The sequence below is a fragment of the Schistocerca serialis genome, chromosome 5 (assembly GCF_023864345.2).
Source record: "Schistocerca serialis cubense isolate TAMUIC-IGC-003099 chromosome 5, iqSchSeri2.2, whole genome shotgun sequence".
NCBI classification, from domain to species: Eukaryota; Metazoa; Arthropoda; class Insecta; order Orthoptera; family Acrididae; genus Schistocerca; species Schistocerca serialis.
The window spans coordinates 90,840,920-90,866,876 of record NC_064642.1 but is presented as its reverse complement, the minus strand read 5'-3'; positions in this window follow the sequence as shown (position 1 = coordinate 90,866,876).

The following is a 25,957-nucleotide window of genomic DNA, read 5'->3' as shown; positions in this document are numbered from 1 at the left end:
CCCCCCCGTAGGAGGGATGGAAATGGTACAAAACACTAACAATTAAAGTATTAACCTATATTAACCTTGCCACCGAAGGTGCAACTTGATTTTAACTTCTAAGAAAAGTTTTACAGTGAAAGGGTGGCAACTTTATATACTAAAATGATCATTTAAATAAAAGCCCCTGAAATGCAATCTTATCTAAAATTCTACAAGGTTGACCAAACAATTGTTAAGATGCTCTACAGTACACAGATACCGCCTCTCAACATCATAGGCAATAATTTCAAAGTTTCCAAAGATCAAAACATATTTCAGGTATTAGGCCGTTACATTCCAAGCAATAAATTCGTTAACACACCAAATCCGACAAACATGACAGAGGCAGCTACTAACGTACGGTAGATTGATAGGGAGATTACCGAACAACCCGAACCACAGGTTGCTCCAACCCGTCCCTACTCCACAAGGGAAAAACGGACCACCCAATATGTCACAAACGGAGAAGAATGGTGGGACGAACCCAAAGCAAAACGGCTGGTGACCTCACCAAGAAAACAAGCAGAATTTAACAAGAGTAAATCAGACAACATATCACCAATCACTTAACTTCTAATAAACAGCGATTTCTCGAGAAGACCTGGCACAGCACCCCCAAATATCTCTCCCGAAACGTCCGCTGCCAGCCGCTTCAACGGACGCAGGAAGGCGCGCCGATCTCCCGTCTCACGGCGTCGCAGCTCGCACCGGCCAGACTGATGTGGGTTGACTCCTGTTGCTCTCGTGTCGACCGCAAAGTCACTACCCCTCGTTATACGCCGCGGCCCACTGGATTCACGTGGCGACCTCACATGCGCCGACGCTAAAGACGGACAAGTCATCTTGTGTCTCAGTGCGCGACCGACCACCTATCGATCCAACCGCCAATGATCATTGCCTGAGCAAACTCGAGCAGACTGGCGGCCTAACGCGCAGACAGATGCAGGAACTAAGCCCCGACTGGGCGATCACTCGCTGAGTTCTCTTACTGGTGGAGTGGAAAGCCTCTCATTTTGCAGGTTTTAAAGGTTGATCCGAACGACAGACATACTAGCACTCCGAATGACAGACAGACACTAACTGCCTAACAAATGCGGACGAGAGACAGACTAGCAAGCTGGGGACGAGAGACTGACCCAGACTGACCGACTGGCGAGCTCATAGCGCCCCTTAAATGCACATGAACGGGCAACGTTTCCCCTTTCCCACCAGAGGGAGACACCAAAGCTGCAATTGCCACAGCGGCTCCACCGCCAGAAACGGAGGACGATTGCTTCACACTACGCGCTGCGGCGCGCTCTTCAAATCTTCAATTTCTACCACGGCACAGCTGTCAGTTGTAGGAAGAAGTGTAAACTTTCTGTAATTGTATAATCTTTCGTAAGTGAAATGATACGTAAACGTATTGGTATTCTAAAAAAGGCAATCAAATTTTAATCCAAACTGTAATCAGTAAAACGCTGCAAAACTGTGTACCTTGCCAGGGACCGGGTCGCACATTTACTATAATTATTTTTTTGCGTATTAATTATGCTGATGTGGGACGCAACTGATCAAATTGTGTTTAGTTTTTTTCTTACTTCTGTTGCCCATATTTTCAGAACCTAACAGTCTAGCCCACGTTACGTTTACAGCACCCAGTAAAATGAAATTTCATAAATGAATTAATATTTAATAAAACTTACCGATTTATGACGAGATGTGAAGGAAACTGTGGCTGAGTTCTCATTCTCTCAAGCTCTGAGTCTAGTTTTCGAACAATGGCACATGAATCTGTGTGTGTTGACACATTTTAACATGTGGTGAGCACATGTAGTGACGACTTAGGTTACATTAAACTAATATTTACAAAGAAAGAGGAGATGTGGGGGAAAAATAGGATATGTTATAAAATAAATTTAAAACTATTGGAAAAAAACTATTCCTTATTCACTAAACATACTGATTCTACCGTTTTATAATAGGTGCCTACTAACAACTACAGTATGCAGGCTTCCTTAACTGAGGGGGTATACTTTGTATAAGATTTTTATACAATAATTTGCTGTCTCGCAGGTAACGTTCAGATACACTGTAAGACAAAAAAACATCACACCACGAGCCAATTATCCGAGTGAGACGGAACTCTGCAGATGCGATGTACATGTAAAGACAAATAAATGGTCACTATTTCAAAAAAAAAAAAAATAATAATAATAATAGGGTTATTTACTCTAGAGAAAGAGCTTCACAATTGAGCAAGTCAATAATGCGTTGGTCCACCTCTGGCCCTCATGCAAGCAGTTATTCGGCTTGGCACTGATTAACACAGTTGTTGCATGTCCTCGTGAGGAATATTATTACCAAATTCTGTCCAGTGGGCGCATTATATAGTCAAAATACTGAACTGGTTGGAGAGCCCCGCCTATCACGCTCCAAACATTCTCAATTGGAGGGAGATCCGACGACCTTGCTGGCCAAAGTAGGGTTTGGCAAGCACGAAGACAGGCAGAGATTCCTGCCGAAGACATGTCTGGAGACGCCCCGGATAGCGGTGGGTGCCAACCTGACAGTCGCCCGCCATACAACCCGACTACCAGCAGTGATGGTTTTTGATGCCATTTCGTTTCATAGCAGGACCCCTTAGGTTGTCATCCGCGGCACCCTTACAGCACAGCGGTAATTAGTTCTACGCCTCGCTTTTTTTCCCTTTATGGCAAGCAATCCTGGGCTTACATTTCGGCAAGATAATGCCCGCCCTCATATAGGTAGAGTTTTCAGTGCTTGTATTCCTGCTTACCAAAGCCCACCTCGGCTAGCAACGCCGTCGGATCGCCCCCAGTAAAGATCGTTTGGAGTATCATGGGCAGGGCCCCTCCAGCAAGCTCGGTAGTCTGACGATCTAACGCGCCAGTCGGCCAGGTTTTGACGCCATCTTTCTCAGGAGGACATTCAGCACCTCTGTCAATCAATGCCAAGCCGAATTACTGCTTGCATAGAGCCAGAGGTGTACCAACGAGTTGCAGAATTTGTGAAGCTTTTTCTCTTGAACATATTATCTAATTTTTCCAAAACTGTAGTTATTTTTTTGTCTGTACATGTACATCAGATCTACCGATTTCCGTCCGGTTGGTATAATTCCTTTATGGTGCGTCGTTTCGGTTTCTTTCCCTTAGGTTATACATGAGAATACGTTATACATTCATATGTTTACTAATTTTTCACAGTGGTTGATGTGGTATATATAATCTTATTTTTTTAAATGCATCGCAGATACAAGCATAAGAATGAAACACACACACACACACACACACACACACGCGCGCGCGCGCGCGCGCGCGCGCGCGCACAAACACACACTGTAGCGTTAGCAGCTTGCTTATACTGTATAAGAAATAGTAATAAATAATAATAGTGATGCTGTCACTGTTTGTTGGTAATATTTATTGGCAAAATGCAACCTAACACCAGATTGCGTACTTACGGCTATCCTGTGTGACCGTTATTTAGTACGACTTTAAAAGAGAGAGAGATTATTAATTGATCACCGATGCGTCGGTTCTCAATTGTGTTCAGGAGACGTACGGATTGATTGCGCGAATAATTGACCTTTTGACCCGGATTGCCTTCACGCAATCAGAATCTTCGATGAAATTACCTAAGGGACCTATTTGAATATAAAAATGGAAATGAAAGCAAATTAGTGGAATTTATTTAGAGAAATATTAACAGATCGGAAGTTGAACACATTAGTGGTCTCCCAAATACAATCGAGACACCGCGATAAAGAGCGAACCTGTAACAAAGCTCAAATACAATTTGAACATCATTTTTGGTTAGTGAAAGAAAAGAATAAAAAAATTACTGCGTCGGAAAATATTAATATATTTTGAACAAATTGGCATTCAACTTCTAAACATTTACAAATACACAATAAACACATGACTTACACCTGGTATTGTAAGTAGGCTGTTTAGGTTTTTATATTGGTAACGCCACGTAGCGCTCTGTATGAAAAATCACTGGCCGTGCTGTGTGCAGTCTGTGGCTAGTTTGCATTGTTGTCTGCCATTGTAGTGTTGGGCTGTTGGCTGTTAACAGCGCGTAGCGTTGCGCAGTTGGAGGTGAGCCGCCAGCAGTGGTGGATGTGGGGAGAGAAATGGCGGAGTTTCGAAATTTGTAAGACTGGATGTCATGAACTGCTATATACATTATGACTTTTCAACAATATTGAGGTAAATACATTGTTTGTTCTCTATCAAAATCTTTCATTTGCTAACTATGCCTATTAGTAGTTAGAGCCTTCAGTAGATTGAATCTTTTATTTAGCTGGCAGTAGTGGCGCTCGCTGTATTGCAGTAGTTCGAGTAACGAAGATTTTCGGTGAGGTAAGTGATTTGTGAAAGGTATAGGTTAATGTTAGTCAGGGCCATTCTTTTGCAGGGATTTTTGAAAGTCAGATTGCGTTGCGCTAAAAATACTGTGTGTCAGTTTAAGCACAGTCATGTATAATTTTTCTAAGGGGACGTTTCAGTATTTATTTTGTGCATGGCGCAGTCCAATAATCGCTGCTTTGTCAATCCGGTCCTTCTTAAAATTAAATGTCCTTGCGTGTGCGTAAGTACATTGTATCCACACTCGTGTTACCGAAATGTTTGTTCGTCGTTTCACATAGTTTTTACACAAAATGAAAATACACCTTTTAGCAATGCTATGCAGTACGCCTTAACATGTCGGTGACCAAAAGTACAATGGATAATAAAGTCTCTAGAACATTTCTTAACAAAAGAAAATTGTTCTTTCTTCTGTTTCGCAGCTTCTCACTGTCGGATCAAAGTTTTTATTTAGAGTATTTAAACGCTGGACGCGTGTCTTGGTATAGGTGCACATTAAAAAAATATTTCGTCTCTTTCCTCTCGCGCTGTGATGCTTAGCATTTTTACGAACTACAGCTCGTTGGCTGTCCTTTTCTTTTACGACAAATATCTCACATGCAAAGTATCTGAAATGCAATAATATTACAACACACACACACATTTATACTAGCTAAACTTTCAAGACCACTGACCTTAAAGTTGCCAACATAATGTTATTAAAAAAATTATCTATCCAACGCGAGTGACACAATTATGTAATGCGATGACACATAATCCTTCAACACTTCTTTGTTTTTGATAAAACTTTAACATGTAATTAAGCCACCATGAATATAAAGTATCCGTTAGTGGACAACAAACTTGGCAATATTCTACACCTACTGGTCCCTAGGAGTCTCTCGGCGATGCCTGTAAATGCTATTGTACTGCAGCACATTTATAACAGATTTCTAAACGAAGTGTATATACACTTTCCGGGGTGAGGAGTTTGCCATATGGACTACATCTTCTCCTAGAACGTGCAGTGCCTGTATACGGAGGTTACATTTCTGGTATGTATAGTTTCAGCTGTCGCTGACTGTACAGGCTGTAACACTCCCGGGGGTACAGATGGCGGGGGTTCCCTCAAAGTGTTTCTCGTTCCTTTGACCGCGCGCCCTGTCCACACGACGTGCCTGATAATACCGCGGCGGTCGTTCTGTTCTGCTCCACACTGCTGCTGGCTTGCCTGAAATTATGTATCGAAATACGCAAGCGGGTTTAGGGGAGCCACTCAACGTTAAACACAACACTGTCCCACGTCTGGTATGAACAACTATATTCAGAGACGATAAGAAAATCGCAGGTTGCACTGTTTCCATTCTAAGTCACAACTGTTTATCCCAATTAACGAACGATTACCAGTCCACAATATCACTCTGACGAGCGTACGCGTAACCGACACGACGCTGCTGATTGTTGAAGATGCGGAAGCCGAATAATCGAAGGGAAGTTCTTATGCTCGTCACCCACACACCGACATCTGGGACCGTTCTCCTTGTCTCTAGTAATAAAGTAACACTGTTCATAAAGTTAAATTTTCAGTTCTCACTTGTAAGAGCGTGCGCGTAACCGTCGCGGCGTGGTTGACTGTTGATGATGCGGAAACGCGATGACCGAACGCACGTTCTCACGCTCGTCACAAGACACAGGCACTTGATTGCACTCTTTTGTGGTAACTAATTTTTACTGTTTCACATTATTCATTCTGGGAGACCGAACACGGAGCAGGTGACTGACTTACGGTTGTTGTTGTTGTTTTGGTCTTCAGTCCTGAGACTGGTTTGATGCAGCTCTCCATGCTATTCTATCCTGTGCAAGCTTCATCATCTCCCAGTACCTACTGCAACCTACATCCTTTTGAATCTGCTACGACACGCAAACGGGAGGATTCTCAAAAAACGATATCGACAACACTGCTTATTTTTAATTACACCTTTACGCACTTTCCTCCGAATCCACTTCCATATTTTATCACTTTACTGTAATAGCACTTGTAGTAACACTTGAACTTGCATAATAATGCCCTTCCCATGCAGAGCTACAACCACAACATAATACACTCCTGGAAATTGAAATAAGAACACCGTGAATTCATTGTCCCAGGAAGGGGAAACTTTATTGACACATTCCTGGGGTCAGATACATCACATGATCACACTGACAGAACCACAGGCACATAGACACAGGCAACAGAGCATGCACAATGTCGGCACTAGTACAGTGTATATCCACCTTTCGCAGCAATGCAGGCTGCTATTCTCCCATGGAGACGATCGTAGAGATGCTGGATGTAGTCCTGTGGAACGGCTTGCCATGCCATTTCCACCTGGCGCCTCAGTTGGACCAGCGTTCGTGCTGGACGTGCAGACCGCGTGAGACGACGCTTCATCCAGTCCCAAACATGCTCAATGGGGGACAGATCCGGAGATCTTGCTGGCCAGGGTAGTTGACTTACACCTTCTAGAGCACGTTGGGTGGCACGGGATACATGCGGACGTGCATTGTCCTGTTGGAACAGCAAGTTCCCTTGCCGGTCTAGGAATGGTAGAACGATGGGTTCGATGACGGTTTGGATGTACCGTGCACTATTCAGTGTCCCCTCGACGATCACCAGTGGTGTACGGCCAGTGTAGGAGATCGCTCCCCACACCATGATGCCGGGTGTTGGCCCTGTGTGCCTCGGTCGTATGCAGTCCTGATTGTGGCGCTCACCTGCACGGCGCCTAACACGCATACGACCATCATTGGCACCAAGGCAGAAGCGACTCTCATCGCTGAAGACGACACGTCTCCATTCGTCCCTCCATTCACGCCTGTCGCGACACCACTGGAGGCGGGCTGCACGATGTTGGGGCGTGAGAGGAAGACGGCCTAACGGTGTGCGGGACCGTAGCCCAGCTTCATGGAGACGGTTGCGAATGGTCCTCGCCGATACCCCAGGAGCAACAGTGTCCCTAATTTGCTGGGAAGTGGCGGTGCGGTCCCCTACGGCACTGCGTAGGATCCTACGGTCTTGGCGTGCATCCGTGCGTCGCTGCGGTCCGGTCCCAGGTCGACGGGCACGTGCACCTTCCGCCGACCACTGGCGACAACATCGATGTACTGTGGAGACCTCACGCCCCACGTGTTGAGAAATTCGGCGGTACGTCCACCCGGCCTCCCACATGCCCACTATACGCCCTCGCTCAAAGTCCGTCAACTGCACATACGGTTCACGTCCACGCTGTCGCGGCATGCTACCAGTGTTAAAGACTGCGATGGAGCTCCGTATGCCACGGAAAACTGGCTGACACTGACGGCGTCGGTGCACAAATGCTGCGCAGCTAGCGCCATTCGACGGCCAACACCGTGGTTCCTGGTGTGTCCGCTGTGCCGTGCGTGTGATCATTGCTTGTACAGCCCTCTCGCAGTGTCCGGAGCAAGTATGGTGGGTCTGACACACCGGTGTCAATGTGTTCTTTTTTCCATTTCCAGGAGTGTAGTTACGTGTCCCGTGCTCGACTCTGCAAACGCGGCTGCCCGCAAAGATACTCCGCAACGAAGCCATCGATATGACAATACGGACCCAAGGCGTTAAAGGACCCAAATGATCGTAGTGGTCCGTGTAATGCGGTAGTTCTTTGTGTACCAGTTCAAAGACTTTCTGTTCTTCTTTTTGCGTTTTATCTGTTACAGGTATTCTATTCACTATCAGCTCCTCTATGCCTAAAAGATACCCTCGAAACAAAATACGTTTCTTTGCCGTAGAAAGTGATGAGTCTCTAACATTGGCCGATACAAGTAGTTCCCAAAAGCGGGACCACGTTTCGGCAACTGCACCAAATGGCTCAAGCTTCGAAGCAGGTAGTCTGACCGAATGAAATATAGTGGCGAGTGTGGACAGTGTAGGCAAAGTCACGGACAGTTGTGACGTAAAGCCTCAAAACTTGTATTCAGTTGGCTTTGTAGGCTTCTGAAGAACGCGTTTTATTTTGTTTATACATTGCTTAAAAAACAGCGAGGCACCCAGAAAACGTGGTTCCAAGTCAATATAATTTCACTCGCGTACACGTCATTGGATGACGTGTAAACGATTAGAGTTGCAATTCTCCGTGGTAGAAAGTCACCAGAGTACATAAGTGCTGCTTGTGTTTAGTGTTATAGCCATGCGCGGTAGGATGTATAAGCAGCGTTAACAGAGATATTGAGTGACCACTATGAAGGACACGCAGATGTCGAGTACTCGTATGAGACAATGTCATCAGCTATCAGTATCTGACGTAGCTGCAAAGCGGCCGCACTGTGGGTCGCCTTTGGCCGGCTGGTAGAGTCTTGCATTACCCCGATTTGTGGGGCATTTGGATGTGATAGTGGCGCAGGTGTGCACAACACGGAAACGTGACGACGTCATAACCCCTTCAAATTTGCGCCTGCCATCCGAGAACAAGTAATGGACACACTGTGCGTTATCCCGCACCATTTGCCGGAGCCTAGCAGCAGCCAGCGTGAGAGTTACCGTCCCAAGCGCAGACTGCCGTTACCACCCAACACAAACGGCTGCGTATCGATTAGTGTCGTGACAGAGATGCATTCAATGTTGACGAATGACGTCGCATTGCGTTCAAGATGAATCGCGGTCTGTACTACCGTGGATGACCATCATTGATGTGGATGGTGGCGACCAGAGAATAGGTCCTAACATTCCTATGTTTTGGATAGGCACAGTGGTGTTAAAAAATTTTGGTAACATTTTTGGAGAGCAGCGATCTTGTAATCTATTTAAAAATCTGTAAAAAACAGTCTAGATCGCAGTAGTTATATTAATTAAAATTACCAGTTTCGGCCTAGTCTTGGGCTATCTTAAAAATACCGCTGCGAACGATAAAAATGGTGATAGTTACATAAAGAACTCAGTGACTTAAAAAAATTAATTTATACTTATTAAAAAAGAAGAGCCGTTACCCATCAGCTGAAGTTGACGATGTCCGAAACAGTCAGTAGACCTCATTCACTGAAACTGCTGCAGTTGGCTGGGCATCATTGCTTTATATAGCTCTGGTGAGGGCGTGTTTGTGCTGTCTGACGTCAATATCAGCCAATGAGGAACGATTTACATAATTTACGCACCATTTGAAGAAACAGTTAATCTAAAAGTGAATAATAATATTAAAAAAAAGTAGTGCCAATAGGAGAGAAAAGATTATTACACTACTGGCCATTAAAATTGCTACACCAGGAAGATGACGTGCTACAGACGCGAAATTTACCGACAGGAAGAAGATTCTGTGATACGCAAATGATAAGCTTTTCAGAGCATTCACACAAGGATGGCACCGGTGGTGACACCTACAAGGTGCTGACATGAGGAACGTTTCCAACCGATTTCTCATACACAAACAGCAGTTGACCGGCGTTGCCTGGTGGAACGTTGTTGTGATGCCTCGTGTAAGGAGGAGAAATGCCTACCATCACGTTTCCGACTTTGATAAAGGTCGGATTGTAGCTTATCGCCATTACGGTTTATCGTATCGCGACATTGCTGCTCGCGTTGGTCGAGATCCAATGACCGTTAGCAGAATATGGAATCGGTGGGTTCAGGAGGGTAATATGGAGTATCACTAGCAGTCGAGATGACAGGCATCTTATCCGCATGGTTGTAACGGATCGTGCAGCCACGTCTCGATCCCTAAGTCAACAGATGGGGACGTTTGCAAGACAACAACCATCTGCACGAACAGTTCGACGACGTTCGCAGCAGCATGGACTATCAGCTCGGAGACCATGGCAGAGGTTACCCTTGACGCTGCATCACAGACAGGAGCGCCTACGATGGCGTACTCAACGACGCACCTGGTTGCACGAAGGGCAAAACGTCATTTTTTCGGATGAATCCAGGTTCTGTTTACAGCATCATGATGGTCTCATCCGTGTTTGGCGACATCGCGGTGAACGCACATTGGAAGCGTGTATTCGTCATCGCCATTCTGGCGTATCACCCGGCGTGATGGTATTGGATGCCATTGGTTACACGTCTCGGTCACTTCTTGTTCGCATTGACGGCACTTTGAACAGTGGACGTTACATTTCAGATGTGTTAGGACCCGTGGCTCTACCCTTCATTCGATCCCTGCGAAACCCTACATTTCAGAAGGATAATGCGCGACCGCACTTGCAGGTCCTGTACGGGCCTTTCTGGATACAGAGAATGTTCGACTGTTGCCCTGTCCAGCACATTCTCCAGATCTCTCAGCAACTGAAAACTTCTGGTCAATGGTGGCTGAGCAACTGGCTCATCACAATACGCCAGTCACTACTCTTGATGAACTGTGGTATCCAAGCTCTGTTTGACTCAATGCCCAGGCGTATCAAGGCCGTTATTACGGCCAGAGGTGGTTGTTCTGGGTACTGATTTCTCGGGATCTATGCACCCAAATTGCGTGAAAATGTAATCACAAGTCAATTCTAGTATAATATATTTGTGTATTTTTCCAATGAATAGCCGTTTATCATCTGGATTTCTTCTTGGTGTAGCAATTTTAATGACAAGTAGTGTAAAAATAGTGAGTAACTGTGATAGGATTATTCAAAAATTATTTCTGTCATTTCCTGTAGTACCATGTACTGGAAATAACCAATTTAACCAGTACAATATACCCATAGCATCGGATGTTTAATCAATAGAATGAGTTGTGACTCTTCAAGTTCTCCCGGCGGATATGCTGTAAATAGTTTTCACGGGTTTGCCGCGGGATGCTGTTGTATAAATCCCACGATATTTCCTCGGAGCAACTGTCCGACATCTTCAGGTTGTATCTGGGCTCGCTTTCTGAGGCGTCTTACTACGATTCGCGCGGTCCCCCCCCCCCCCCCCCCCCCTCACCACCGTCGAAGGTTCGAGTCCTCCCTCGGGCATGGGTGTACGTGTATGTTGTCCTTGGTGTAAGCCAGTTTAAGTAGTGTGTAACTCTATGGGCCGATGATTTCAGCAGTTTGATCCCATAGGAACCTATGACAAATTTCCAAATTTCTTCAGATGGATCAACCTAGCTGAAGGCTAAGGTACGACTGACGTTATCCGCTTTTTTCTGTATTGTTATTTCGACACCTTTACAATAAAGGTAGGCCGGCAGTGGCCTATCTACGCCGCTCTTCGGCCACAGAGAATACATACAGGAAACATGAAGACAAAAAACAAACAAACATGATGGATAAAAACGGGAGACAGACATAGTAAAATAAACGAGGCCGTTCACGGGAGCACTGGTTGGATAGAATAGTTCATCACTGCACACAATGGGGATGACAGAGTTTACACACGTGTACGGAGGAGCACAAACGGACAGACACTGAAGCACTGACGCGAGCACTGGCGACGACCTCCGGCGCACGAAGATGCACTGTTCACGCGAAAAAGCCGGGGACCTGCCAAGGAAGAGGTGCGGGAAGGAGGGAGGGGGGGAGGAAGTTGATACCAGTGGGAGTTGAGAAGGGTGGGGGAGGTGAGAGAGTAGGGGGGGGGGGTGGAAGCCAAGCGGAGGGGGGGGAGGGGAGGGAGGGAGGAAGAGAGGAGAGAGAGAAGAGGGTGCCCTGGAGGAAAGTCCGGTAACCGCACGTCGACGCCCTATATATAGAACATTCGCGCGAAGAATGCGCAAGTGCGGAAATCACGCATGCGCAATGATTTGCAGATAGATGGTGCCATACTCAAACGCTCTCTACCGAAAATCGCAGAGCGGTCTTCCTGTGAGTCCGCTGTACGCTATATTTACTAACAGTGCGGCCAGACGCCACTCACTAAAAACCTATACTATACAAATGTTATGACGGGTCTGATGTCGAAAAAAACTTAATTTTCTCGTCGTGACTTAATAGCAGCCAATGTAGGGTTCCAGGCTGTGCTCAGTTCAAATCCCGCATCCCTGTTGATGAGCCGGCCGTTGTGACCGAGCGGTTCTAAGCGCTTCAGTCTGGAACCGCGCGACCACTACGGTCGCAGGTTCGAATCCTGCCTCGCCCATGGATGTGTGTGATGTCCCTAGGTTAGTTCGGTTTAATTAGTTCTAAGTTCTAGGCGACTGATGACCTCATAAGTTAAGTCGCATAGTGCTCAGAACCATTTGAACCATTATTACTGTACTCCAGACGTACATCCTCAGAAATTTCTTCCTCAAGTTAAGGCCGGTATTTGATATTAGTAGACTTCTCTTGGCCATAAATGCCTTTTTTGCCATAGCGAGTCTGCTTTTGATGTCCTCCTTGCTCCGTCCGTCATTGGTTATTTTACTGCCTAGGTAGCAGAATTCCTTAACTTCATTGACTTCGTGACCATCAATCCTGATGTTAAGTTTCTCCCTGTTCTCATTTCTGCTACTTCTCATTACCTTCGTCTTTCTCCGATTTACTCTCAAACCATACTGTGTACTCATTATACTGTTTATTCCGTTCAGCAGATCATTTAATTCTTCTTCACTTTCACTCAGGATAGCAATGTCATCAGCGAATCGTATCATTGATATCCTTTCATCTTGTATTTTAATTCCACTCCTGAATCTTTCTTTTATTTCCATCATTGCTTCCTCTATGTACAGACTGAAGAGTAGAGGCGAAAGGCTACAGCCTTGTCTTACACCCTTCTTAATGCGAGCACTTCGTTCTTGATCGTCCACGCTTATTATTCCCTCTTGGTTGTTTGTACATATTGTACATGACCCGTCTCTTCCTATAGCTTACCCCTACTTTTTTCAGAATCTCGAACAGCTTGCACCATTTTATATTGTCGAACGCTTTTTCCAGGTCGACAAATCCTATGCAAGTGTCTTGAGTTTTCTTTAGCCTTGCTTCCATTATTAGCCGTAACGTCAGAATTGCCTCTCTCGTCCCTATACTTTTCCTAAAGCCAAACTGATCGTCACCTAGCGCATTCTCAATTTTCTTTTCCATTCTTCTGTATATTATTCTTGTAAGCAGCTTCGATGCATGAGTTTCGATGCATGAGCTTCTTTAATGACGCAATCCCTGAAAGATAATGCCAGGGATAAAACTTCAGTCTTTTCATAAATCATGCGATGTCCTGAATTCAGACAGTGTTACGCAATTGCCGACTTTTCCGGTTGACGTAGGCGTATATGTTGCTGATGTTCATCGCAGCGTTCTTGTACTGTGCGACATGTCTGACCTATATATGCTGCCCCACAATGACAAGGAATCTTGTACACACCACATCTCCTCAGGCCAAGATTATCCTTAACCGAACCAAAGATGTTCCTCAGTTTTGCAGATGGTCACCTATGATAATTATACAGTAATGACACTGTATTCTGAATAATATGAAATTTAGTAGAACACTGGAGCACTCTTATAGCCTGAATTTGCTATCTATGGGCGCGTAGTAAGATGGCCAGCAAATATCATAGACGTATATCATGGACGCCACGTGTTATCATTACGACTGGAGCTCTCAAAGATAATGAGGATAGTGTCTTCTGAAGTGGCACCATTACAATTTTTGCTATAGATATATTATACTGCTTAAATAAATTATTTCCGCCAGATGGTACTACAAGAAATAAGAGAAATAACTTCTAAATAATCTTATTACAGTTACTCACTATTTATAACACTCTGTTCTGTCCAATAGGTACTACTTTCTTGTAAGTGCTCACTTTTAGATAAACTGTATCTTCAAGAGATACGTAATTTATGTATATCGTTCTTTATTGGCTGACGTTCAGCTGATACAGCGCAGAAACGCCCTCACCAGATCCATACTACGCCATGCTGCCTAGCCAACAGCAGTAGTTTCAGCGACGCCTATTGACTCTACTGGAATTCGTCAACTTCAACTGATGGCTAACGACTCTTCTACTTTAGTATGTAAAAATTATTTTAAATCACTGACTTCTTTATGTAGTAAGCACGATTTCTATCCTTCACAGTGCTATTCTGAAGGTGGCCTAAGATCAGGCCAAAACCGGCCAGCTTGAATAAAATAATCATTGCGATCTAAATTGTTTTTCACTAATTTTATACAGTGGTGTTGGTGTCACGATGTGGGAAGTCCTTGAGTATGATTGAAGGAACTCTGACGTACTTCACGTGTTATGTCATGAAGTAGTAGTAGTTGTTGTTGTTGTGGTCTTCAGAGACTCGTTTGATGCAGCTCTCCATCCTGTGCAAGCTGCTTCATCTCCCAGTACCTACTGCAACCTACATCCTTATGAATCTGCTTACTGTATTCATCTCTTGGCCTCCCTCTACGATTTTATTCTCCACGCTGCCCTCCAATACTAAACTGGTAATCCTTTGGTGCCTCAGAACATGTGCTACCAACCGATCCCTTCTTCTAGTCAACTTGTGCCACAAATTTCTCCCCAATTCTATTCAATGCCTCCTCATTAGTTATGTGGTCTACTCATCTAATCTTCGGCATTCTTCTGTAGCACCATATTTCGAAACCTTCTATTCTCTTCTTGTCTAAACTATTTATTGTCCATGTTTCACTTCCATACATGGCTACACTCCATACAAATACTTTCAGAAACTACTTCCTGACATTTAAATCTATACTCGATGTTAACAAATTTCTCTTCTTCAGAAACGCTTTCCTTGCCATTGCCAATCTATATTTTATATCCTCTCTACTGCGACCATCATCAGTTACTTTGCTCCCCAAATACAAAAACTCATTTACTACTTTAAGTGTTTCATTTCCTAATCTCATTCCCTCAGCATCATCCGATTTAATTCGACTACATTCCATTATCCTCGTTTTTCTTTTGTTGGTGTTCATCTTATATCCTCCTTTCAAGACACTGTCCATTCCGTTCAACTGCTCTTCTAGGTCCTTTGCTGTCTCTGACAGAATTACAATGTCATCTGCAAACCTTAAAGTTTTTGTTTCTTCTCCATGGATTTTAATTCCTACTCCGAATTTTTCTTTTATTTCCTTTACTATTTGCTCAATATACAGATTGAATAACATCATGGTTAGGCTACAGTCCTGTCTCACTCCCTTCCCTACCACTGCTTCCCTTTCATGCCCCTCAACTCTTATAACTGCCATCTGGTTTCTGTACAAATTGTAAATAGCCTTTCGCTCCTTGTATTTTACCCTTCAGAGTTTGAAAGAGAGTATTCCAGTCAACGTTGTTAAAAGCTTCCTCTAAGTCTACAAATGCTACAAACGTAGGTTTGCCTTTCCTTAATCTGTCATCTAAGATAAGCTGTTGGGTCAGTATTGCCTCACGTGTCCCAACATTTCTACAGAATCCAAACTTATCTTCCCCGAGGTCAGCTTCTACCAGATTTTCCATTCGTCTGTAAATAATTCTTGTTAGTATTTTGCAGCTGTGACTCATTAAACTGACAGTCCGGTAATTTTCACATCTGTCAACACCTGCTTTCTTTGGGCTCGTGCTGCAATGTTTCAACAGTACAATACTCGTCCACACGTGCCATATTTGTCTATGAACTGTCTGCATGATGTTGCAGTTCTGTATTTGCCAGCAGATGTCCAGGTCTGTCCCCAGTAGAACATCTGCGGGGCCACCTAGGACGTCGACTCCGTCGCAATGCCATTATCAAGGATGTCAAGGACCAGTTGTAACAGTTATGGACCAGACTCCCTCAAGGAGGATACGACGGCTTTATGACACACTTGCATCGTAACGAGAGGGGTGCAACGACATGCCGATAAGTGAGCATATGCTGCCAAGTTCTTCGCAAATCTGAAATATATGGAATAAAAACAGCCACCAGTTGCGGAAGGTAGTAGTCACGAGCTCTTGACCTAGGTTTCAACACATGTAAATGGGTCTTATTCAGAAGTCTTATTACGTTTTACATGCTGATCACGATGTGCCACCAATAGGGTTAGTCATAATTAAAATTGACGATCTTAAAAACAGCCGTCCGGCTTTGTCATTATAAAATAATTCACGTATTAGACGTGGCGTGTGTGATCAGTGGTGGATAAACATGCAGCATCTAATATGTGTATTATTTTATGTATGACAAACCCGGAAGACTGTTTTTACGATCGTTAATTTTAATTATGATATCATGAATAGCAAGTAAAACGTAATAACACTTCTGAAGAAGGCCCATTTATATTGGTTGAAACCTATGTTAAGAGTTTGTGACTACTACCTTCTGCAACCATTGACTGTTTTTGTTCCATATACTACATTGGCACACTTGCTGCTGCAGCCATGCTTAAGATTTGCAAATCTGATTCGATTTTGTAATCACTGAAATAACATCACATACCTTTCTAATCTGCTAAGTTTCATTTCGTTTCCGCCTAACAGTCCGGGCGTTTTGTCGGTCGGAGTATACTCCTCACACCTCCGCCCGTGTGAGTCAAATTCGCCTTCAGAGAGAAAACTGTGGACAGCTTCATCCAATGCTACAAGCTTCTCTAGAGGGTCTTGAAAACTTTCCTTGCAGTGCCTAAAATCGTCAACCGTGTTTTCTGTGGTAAGTCGGTCAACAGCTGCACAAAAGCGAGAAGCATTAGTCCTCTGCCAAGTTCGATTTCTCTCTAAGTTATCTGAATGAGTTTCAGTCATCCGACGTTACTTCTTAGTAAAGATATCTGTCACAGATCGTTCACGTGTGTGCGTGTGGATAGTTTAGCCTTCTGACAGAGACCGTATGGTTGAAGGTAAAGTCAATCGAACTTCTGCTAACAAATCAAATGGATCAATTCATGTGATCGCCATAATTTTGCATGATTCTCGTGTTATATTAGTATGTGGTTATATTTTGATGCAATTCGTATCGTCTCTTGTTTCCTGTAGCGTGAAGGAATCTGTTAATATTGTTAAAATCACGGAAAAACGTTAATTTTTTCATAAGTTTCGGCACCAGCCTATTACAGACAAACACCACCGTGATTCCAACGCAACACTACATTACTTATTTTTTACATTGGAACATACATAATAGACTATACTACACACAGATCAATTCGTAAGTAACCATTTTCGACAGAGTGTACTTAGTAAGACGTAACAACACGCAGCACCAAGAATACTGAACGAGTGAAAGAAAGGATTTTTGCTTCTCTATCACCGTTCATCAAGTTTGGATCGCAGACGACATTCTTGAGCAGTCGACCTTGACGGCATGTGCCAACTGTGCGCTTACGATCTTGTCCGACGATATTGTTAAAATTTCCACAAACAGGAGACAAATATAGCTTGCGCACTCTTGGGTCTTTACAAACACATAATACGTGCACACAGTACCACTGCGTGGGCCACCAGCCCAATTTGGAGGCATTACTCTGTCCTCGTTGAAGCTACTCCCCTAATTTACGGCAGCCGGCTGTCCCCCAAAAAACTACAGGTAATATCGTAAAAGCGGAATTTAAACTACCGCCATACATTTCACAGTCCAGGTGGCGGCTGATTCGCAAGGCCGCCTAGTCAGCAGGAATCCGGCGAGTTTTACGAGATGCAGCGAAATTGTAGCCACTTCGAAAGGACGTCGAGATCCAGTGTCCTTCGACCTTCCTCGTCCACTGTTACTGAAAACTCAAAGCGTACGCGAGTGGGCCAAGAAGAAGTATAGAACAATAGTGCTTTCACATAACATTTTCGTAGGACCGATTAAAATATTCTTAGGCCGTAAGACAAAGCACGACGATGAAATCACTGTTGTGTCCTCAAAATCCTACAGAAAGGTGATTATCGATGCAAAAAGATATTACACTTGTAACGCTGGATAACGAATACAGAATGTCAGCATAGGAAGAAAATTCCAGAAAACAGGAACAATGGTTACATTATTGAGCATTATTCAGCATTTACATCATTTACCAAAACCAGAAATCGAAGAACTCTTGAATAGCTCGTAGATAGTGCCAGACCTAAGCGGTGCTCTCCATGTCAGCACTGACTGGCCTGCTCCACGCCAGCAGTTCCTATAATCACCACGGTATATGGATCTGATGATAATCTCTGCATTAGATCAAGACTACTCATCAAAATCAAAAGTAACAACTCGAATGCGACCACGACTGTGTTTACTAAATAAATAGATGCACTGCATCATTAACGGAACAAGAAAAATTTTTTAGAGTCTGCCTTAATTAATTATTGCTAGTAATTTTGCTAACATGTGTTTGGATTTACTTTCGTCCACGTTTTGGCTAGCACACTGTAATGCAATCGCATAAATCTTTTTAAGAAGGGGTATACGGACAAGTTAAACTAGCGACACCTGTCGCTCCAATTGTCAACGTCTATCCTTTACCGGTTACGACTGCCAGTCTAGCAGCACCCTGGCTGCTATGATGTGCTCTGTCGTGTGTGGCATAAGACAAGTGTATGTGGTGAATAACTGTGTGTATAGTGGTTTTAGTTTTAACATGCCACTGCATCAGTCTTCTAGACTGCTACGTACCTGCCAGTTTATGAGAAAGAGTACTCTTACTGCTGTTCTAAGAAATATGCAATAACCTGTCTGTCGAGGTATGTAGTATTCCTGGTTCTTCTTTTATATTGCACCTGATACTGTGTATTACAGTTACTTTGTATATAGTTACAATGTATAAATTCTTTCCAGATCTGAAGTTTGTAACATTAATTATCGAAAATAAAGGTTATTATTAGCCATCTTGGCAAAGAAGTTTATCTTCTCTAATTTCTAGTTTGTCCAATGAGACGACATCATGTACAAGAGATAGTAACTCTCCCTTGCTACCAAAATAATTAATATGAGTTATTCAGTTCTCGTTACTAAATTTTGAACAAATATTCTAGCTGGCCTCCTTAATGGCTGATGGCTGCCCCCATTCTAACAGCATCACATTTTCTTCTGCCCTTCAGATATTTATCTTGGCTAAGACGGATTCTTTTTGCTTTTCGTTCAGTGAAGTTTTATGATGGGCTGGTCACTTTTGCTAGTCACTCCTTCTGCTTTCGGTTGGCAGACCGCTCTTCCCTGCATTTACCTGTATGAGACTTCGGCTTTCAGCAGAAATATCTTTATGACCTGTGCACCTTCCCCTAGTGGCACTGACCTTTCACTAGCCATCAAATACCCAGGCTATAGTACATTACAAGACTCCTTTACCGTTATGAAAGGAGAAAAGATAGAGCTAATTAGAACTGCCACTATTGATATTCATTATAATTCCTTGCAACTTCATGCAGCGTTATTTATTTGATTTACTAGCTCTACATGCATACTGGATTATCAAATAGGCTTTGGAACAGTTATGGAAAAAACTGCCACTTAACAGTGGGCAGTCTACAATTATGTATAGCAAGTGATGGGAATGTTTTAGTTTTATAACTTTAGCCCGAAACTTCGGCACAGACAGCTTCTTTCTCCATGGTACTGTCGTGGATATACTGAAATGTTTCAGTCCAATTCGACAAAGAGGGAATGCTATTATGCAGCCAGAGATAACACAGTTCTGGTAAAAATCAAATCTGTTCTGATGTGGTTCTTTCTGAGGGCTGTAGAAATCACATGTTATACTCATCCATGAAAACTAGTCACTTTCACAGTTTACCACTCAAGTATATAGCTCGCATGATAGTGAGCATAATTATAATCTTCCTGGTTCAGTCGCCACGGTGCGGCAGATGTACAAATCAGCTTAAGTACAGTAGTGCATTAAATGTATCGTCTGTACTTCACGTGGCACACAAGTTCACACACCACCAATAATGACATTTTACCACTTATTTGAACTTCCAAACTTTAGGTCCCAATCCATGCTCCACGAGTAAGCCAGGCTTCAATTACTCTGCGTAATGAAATCCCAATTCTCTACCCTTTTGTGGCACTCACCAGTGATAAAGAGCAAAAGAAATAGGTGCGATCGTAAAGGTGGACTATTGATCGGTGTAATATGCAGCTTACAAAGTTTAGCAATATTTAATTACTGGTTCCTAATCTTTCTATAGAAGATCCCGTGCCACAAGCCCTCTAATAATCCTCCGCTCCCCCTTCCCTCCCTGCTAGCCCCACTCCCCTTTTCCCCATCTCACATAAACGTGCCCTCCATACTTCATATGTAGCTATATCCAGACAGTATTAAGTTTCATTAAGTAGCGCGGGACTCACTAGCATTGTATATGCGCTTTCAACACTGTCAAAAGACGAGTAGTTCTGCTTTTTTTACGTCTTCGACAAGTTCTGTCTTCCAACTGAACAACATTGACGAAAAAGCCTTCGAGCTATCAATGTCATCCGGATAGCATAGAAAAAACTGTGCCACCGAGGGAACAAGTCCATGCAGCACAAGTGACACGTTGAGGTTCAAAACTCACTGAGCTTAGAAGACAAGATCTGAAGGAAAGAAGAGTACGCCAAAGAAGATTGTATGACAGAGATTCGAGGGCATACCAACAGTAGGTATTTAGGTGTGCACCTGGGCAAACAGTGGACGTTCAATGCTCACACAGAATTTGTGGCAAGGAAAGGCGTATGTCTCAGGGACCTCTAAATAAGGAAAAAGGCTGCCATTTATTGGCTGAAGAAAACACAGTACGAAAAAGTACACGAAATTCTTGGGGAACCCGCCACAATTCCGTTTGTAGTAAGGAAATTAAATTTTTCAGAATGGGAGCAGAGATGGAATTCCTCGCACACAGGAAGGATAACGTTTCAATGTCTTTATGATTTACTCGTAAGTGAAAGGCTTCGGATAACGTGTTTTGAACTAAGTAGGGGACTGTCCATTACCTTTCTGGACAGGGACCATATCCTATACATCTGAGTTGAAGTGATTACAGGACAACAACCAGCTGTCACGGCGAAATCAGCACAATAGATCACGTCCCTACGGTAATGTCCCCTAGTTTAAGATATAAGGTTCAAATGGTTCAAATGGCTCTGAGCACTGAGGTCATCAGTCCTCTAGAACTTAGAACTACTTAAACCTAACTAACCTAAGGACATCACACATGCCCATGCCCGAGACAGGATTCGAACCTGCGACCGTAGCGGTCGCGCGGTTCCAGACTGAAGCGCCTAGAACCGCTTGGCCACAACGGCCGGCTAAGATATAAGGGTGGCTATGCAGGCATTTAGAAGTAAAAACTGTTTACGACAAAATTAGAGTGAAGGGTGCTTCGATAACTTAAATGTTGTCTGTAAATTGAAGGTGAAGGGGGGAGAAAGGAAAGGAAAGCTAAAGGTTTACTGAAGTCAGCTGCATCGGGACATTAACTTGAATCAGCCGCGACGAGTGCAAATGTGTACCGTATCGGGATTCGTAGGCGGGATCTCCTGCTTGCTAGGCAGGTGCGCAAGTAAGTGGACTACCTCGGTACGCCTCAAGGCCGACCCACACTCCCGCAGAGCGCCACCTATCCGCTGTTCCTGTCCGTATCCTCCATGCTCTGAATTCCCCCCAGGAGGTAGATCGTACTTCTGTAAATATACTATACTAGAACTGACATGCGATTACATTTTCACGCAATTTGGGTGCATAGATCCTCACAAATCAGTACCCAGAACAACCACCTCTGACCGTAATAACGGCCTTGATATGCCTGGCCATTGAGTCAAACAGAGTTTGGATGGCGTGTACAGTTACAGCTGCCCATACAGCTTCAACATGATACCACAGTTCATCAAGAGTAGTGACTGGGGTATTGTGACGAGCCAGTTGCTCGGCCACCATTGACCAGACGTTTTCAGTTGGTGAGAGATCTGGAGAATATGCTGGTCAGGGCAGCAGTCGAACATTTTCTGTATCCAGAAAGGCCCGTACAGGACCTGCAACATGCGGTCGTGCAATATCCGGCTGAAATGTAGGGTTTCGCAAGGGGTCGAATGAAGGGTAGAGCCACGGGTCGTAACACATCAGAAATGTAATGTCCACTGTTCAAAGTCCCGTCAATGCGAACAAGGGGTGACCAAGACGTGTAACCAACGAAACCCAATATCATCACGCCGGGTGATACGCCAGTATGGCGATGACGAATACACGCTTCCAATGTGCGTTCACCGCGATGTCTCCAGACACCGATGCGACTATCATGATGTTGTAAACAGAACCTGGATTCATCCGAAAAAATGACGTTGTGCCGTTCGTGCATCCAGGTTCGTCGTTGAGTACACCATCGCAGGCGCTCCTGTCTGTGATGTAGCGTCAAGGTTAACTGCAGCCGTGGTCTCCGAGCTGATAGTCCATGCTGCTGCAAATGTCGTCGAACTGTTCGTGCAGATGGTTGATGTCTTGCCAACGTCCGCTTATGTTGACTCTGGGATCGAGACGTGGTTGCACGATCCGTTACAACCATGCGGTGAAGATGCCTGTCATCTCGACTGCTAGTGATACGAGGCCGTTGGGTTCCAGCACGGCGTTCCGTATTACCCTCCTGAACCCACCGATTCAATATTCTGCTAACAGTCATTGGATCTCGACCAACGCGAGCACCAGTGTCGCGATACGATAAACCGCAGTCGCGATAGGCTACAATCCGACCTTTATCAAAGGAGGAAACGTGATGGTACGCATTTCTCCTCCTTACACGAGGCATCACAACAACGTTTCACCAGGCAACGTCGGTCAACTGCTGTTTGTGTATGAGAAATCGGTTGGAAACTTTCCTCATGTGAGCACGTTGTAGGTGTCGCCGCCGGTGCCAACCTTGTGCGAATGCTCTGAAAAGCTAATCATTTGCATATCACAGCATCTTCTTCCTGTGGGTTAAATTTCGCGTTTGTAGCACGTCATCTTCTTGGTGTAGCAATTTTAATGGCCAGTAGTGTATAATTATATAATTAAATCTTGTAGCTGATGTTTTCTCAGAAGAAGCAAGAAATAAGTATTGCCGACAGAAACCGCTGCAGAGAAGAGCAAGGCCTGTGTATGACCCCAGGAAAGCAGAAAATAACCTGGTACCACTACGATCACATGGTCCAATAAGAAGAGTGAAGGGAGGTGGCCACAGCGGACCTAAGAACACCGCTCTCATCCATCGCCCTGCTGTCTGCAGGCAGCAATTTATTTCTTGATCACACAGGATAGCCGCTCGGATACGGAACATAGACAGAAACTTGATGCGTTCCATTAGTAGTAAATTTTGTGTTTGTGTGTGTGTGTGTGTGTGTGTGTGTGTGTATGCGTGTGTGTGTGTGTGTGTGTGTGTGTGTGTGTGTGTTTGAAGGCAGCACGCTGTTTTTGTCCGAGAGTCAGTGACCTTAACAGTATCATATGAAATTTTAGAACAACTGTTACTAGTAGTGTTAGAATTAATAGCTTCATTTTCAGTAGCAGTAGCAGTAGTAGCAGTTGCTGAACAGAAATTAAGGTCGTGATATGAAGCGTTTCTCCTCCTCTCTCTTTAAAGACTGAGAGGTTTCAATAAAAAATTACACAGAGAGTAACGATATGGAGATACTATGCCTACCAAGAAACTTTGCATAATTCGAATAAGGCATCGAGAAGAAGAAAGCTTCAGTTACGATCAATAAAAGTGTGTCTCTTTATAGACAAAATGCTGTAAAGTCCTGGATGATTAAGTCAACAAACATTTACAAGTTAATTCTTTCGTCAAAATTAAATTTGCGGCAGTGGAAATCAGACTACTGAGGCGACTGACAACGGCATTATTCGGTAATAGACGACCGACCAGTTTGACAAATTCTTACGTGAAAGTATACACGAAAATGAGAAAATTGTCGGCAAATATATTTCACAGGAGTTGTGCTTTGTAATAAGCAGTAAATAACTAAATAATGCTTACTGTGGTAGCAGAATATGCTGTTGGGTTGGGTTGTTTGGGGGAGGAGACCAAACAGCGAGGTCATCGATCTCATCGGATTAGGGATGGAAGTCGGCCGTGCCCTTTCAAACGAATCATCCCGGCATTTGCCTGGACCGATTTAGGGAAATCATGGAAAAGCTAAATCAGGATGGCTGGACGCAGGATTGAACCGTCGTCCTCCTCAATGCGAGTCCAGTGTGCTAGCCACTGTGCCACCTCGCTCGATGTATCAGTAGTAATGGCAGTAGGTACTGAAACAGCTGTAAAAGTAGTCAAGCTAAACAACGAAAACCTATGGCTCTTTCTCTATCACAGTAAAGGAAGAGCCGACTGACGACGGAGAATCCATAGGTAAACTGCACATAGTGTAGCACATAGGTAGCCACCTGAATATTAGATTGATAGTTGTTGTTGTTGTGGTCTTCAGTCCTGAAACTGGTTTGATGCAACTCTCCATGCTACTCTTTCCTGTACAAGATTCTTCATCTCCCAGAACCTACTGCAACATACATTCTTCTGAATCTGCTTAGTGTATTCATCTCTTGATCTCCCTGTACGATTTTTACCCTCCACGTTGCCCTCCAGAACTAAATTGGTGATCCCTTGACGCCGCAGAACATGTCCTACCAACCGATCCCTTCTTCTAGTCAAGTTGTGCCACAAACTCCTCTTCACTCCTATTCAATACCTCCTTATTAGTTATGTTCAAAAATGTGTGTGAAATCTTATGGAACTTAACTGTTAAGGTCATCAGTCCCTATCCTAAATTATCCTAAGGACAAACACACACACCCATGCCCGAGGGAGGACTCGAACCTCCGCCGGGACCAGCCGCACAGTCCACGACTACAGCGCCTTAGACCGCTGAGCTAATCCCGCGCGGCTTAGTTATGTGATCTACCCATCTAATCTTCGGCATTCTTTTGTAGCACCACATTTCGAAAGCTTCTATTCTCTTCTTGTCTAAACTATTTATCGTCCATGTTTCACTTCCATACATGGCTACACTCCATACAAATACTTTCAGAAACGACTTCCTGACATTTAAATATATACTCGATGTTTACAAGTTTCCCTTCTTCAGAAACGCTTTCCTTGCCATTGACAATCTAAATTTTATATCATCTCTACTTCGACCATCATCAGTTACTTTGCTCCCCAAATACCAAAACTCATTTACTGCTTTAAGTGTCTCATTTCCTAATCTAATTCCCTCAGCATCATCCGATTTTATTCGACTACATTCCATTATCCTCGTTTTTCTCTTGTTGATGTTCATCTTATATCTTTCTTTCAAGACACTGTCCATTCCGTTCAACTGCTCTTCTAGGTCCTTCCCTGTCTCTGACAGAATTACAATGTCATCGGCTAACCTCATAGTTTTTATTTCTTCTCCACGGATTTTAATACCTACTCCGAAGAGAGAAATAAATATAACGAAAAAATTATATTACAGAAATTCTAAAAATAATTCAAAGTTCAAAATTGAAAAAAAAGTAAATGAGAGAAAAACCACGTATGTTTCCATGTAAATTCAGGTATAAGTAATTCTATTGTAACAGTCCGTTTTTGTAATCAAGAAAGTGGACTAGATAAATAAATAAATAATTGAACGGTTTAGATCGAAGATTACAAGGATTTCTCCTTGCTGTACAAACAATCATTAACGGAAGACACTGAACCGTGTGAGAAATGTGCGCACTGAGCTGGGATCAGCGACCCTGTTCGAGGTTCAGCAGGGGTCGCCGGCCACTTGCGTCCCCTGCGGGCAGCTCTCCCAGCAAAAAGAATTCCGCAAAGGAGGCGCGCGAAAGCTAGAAT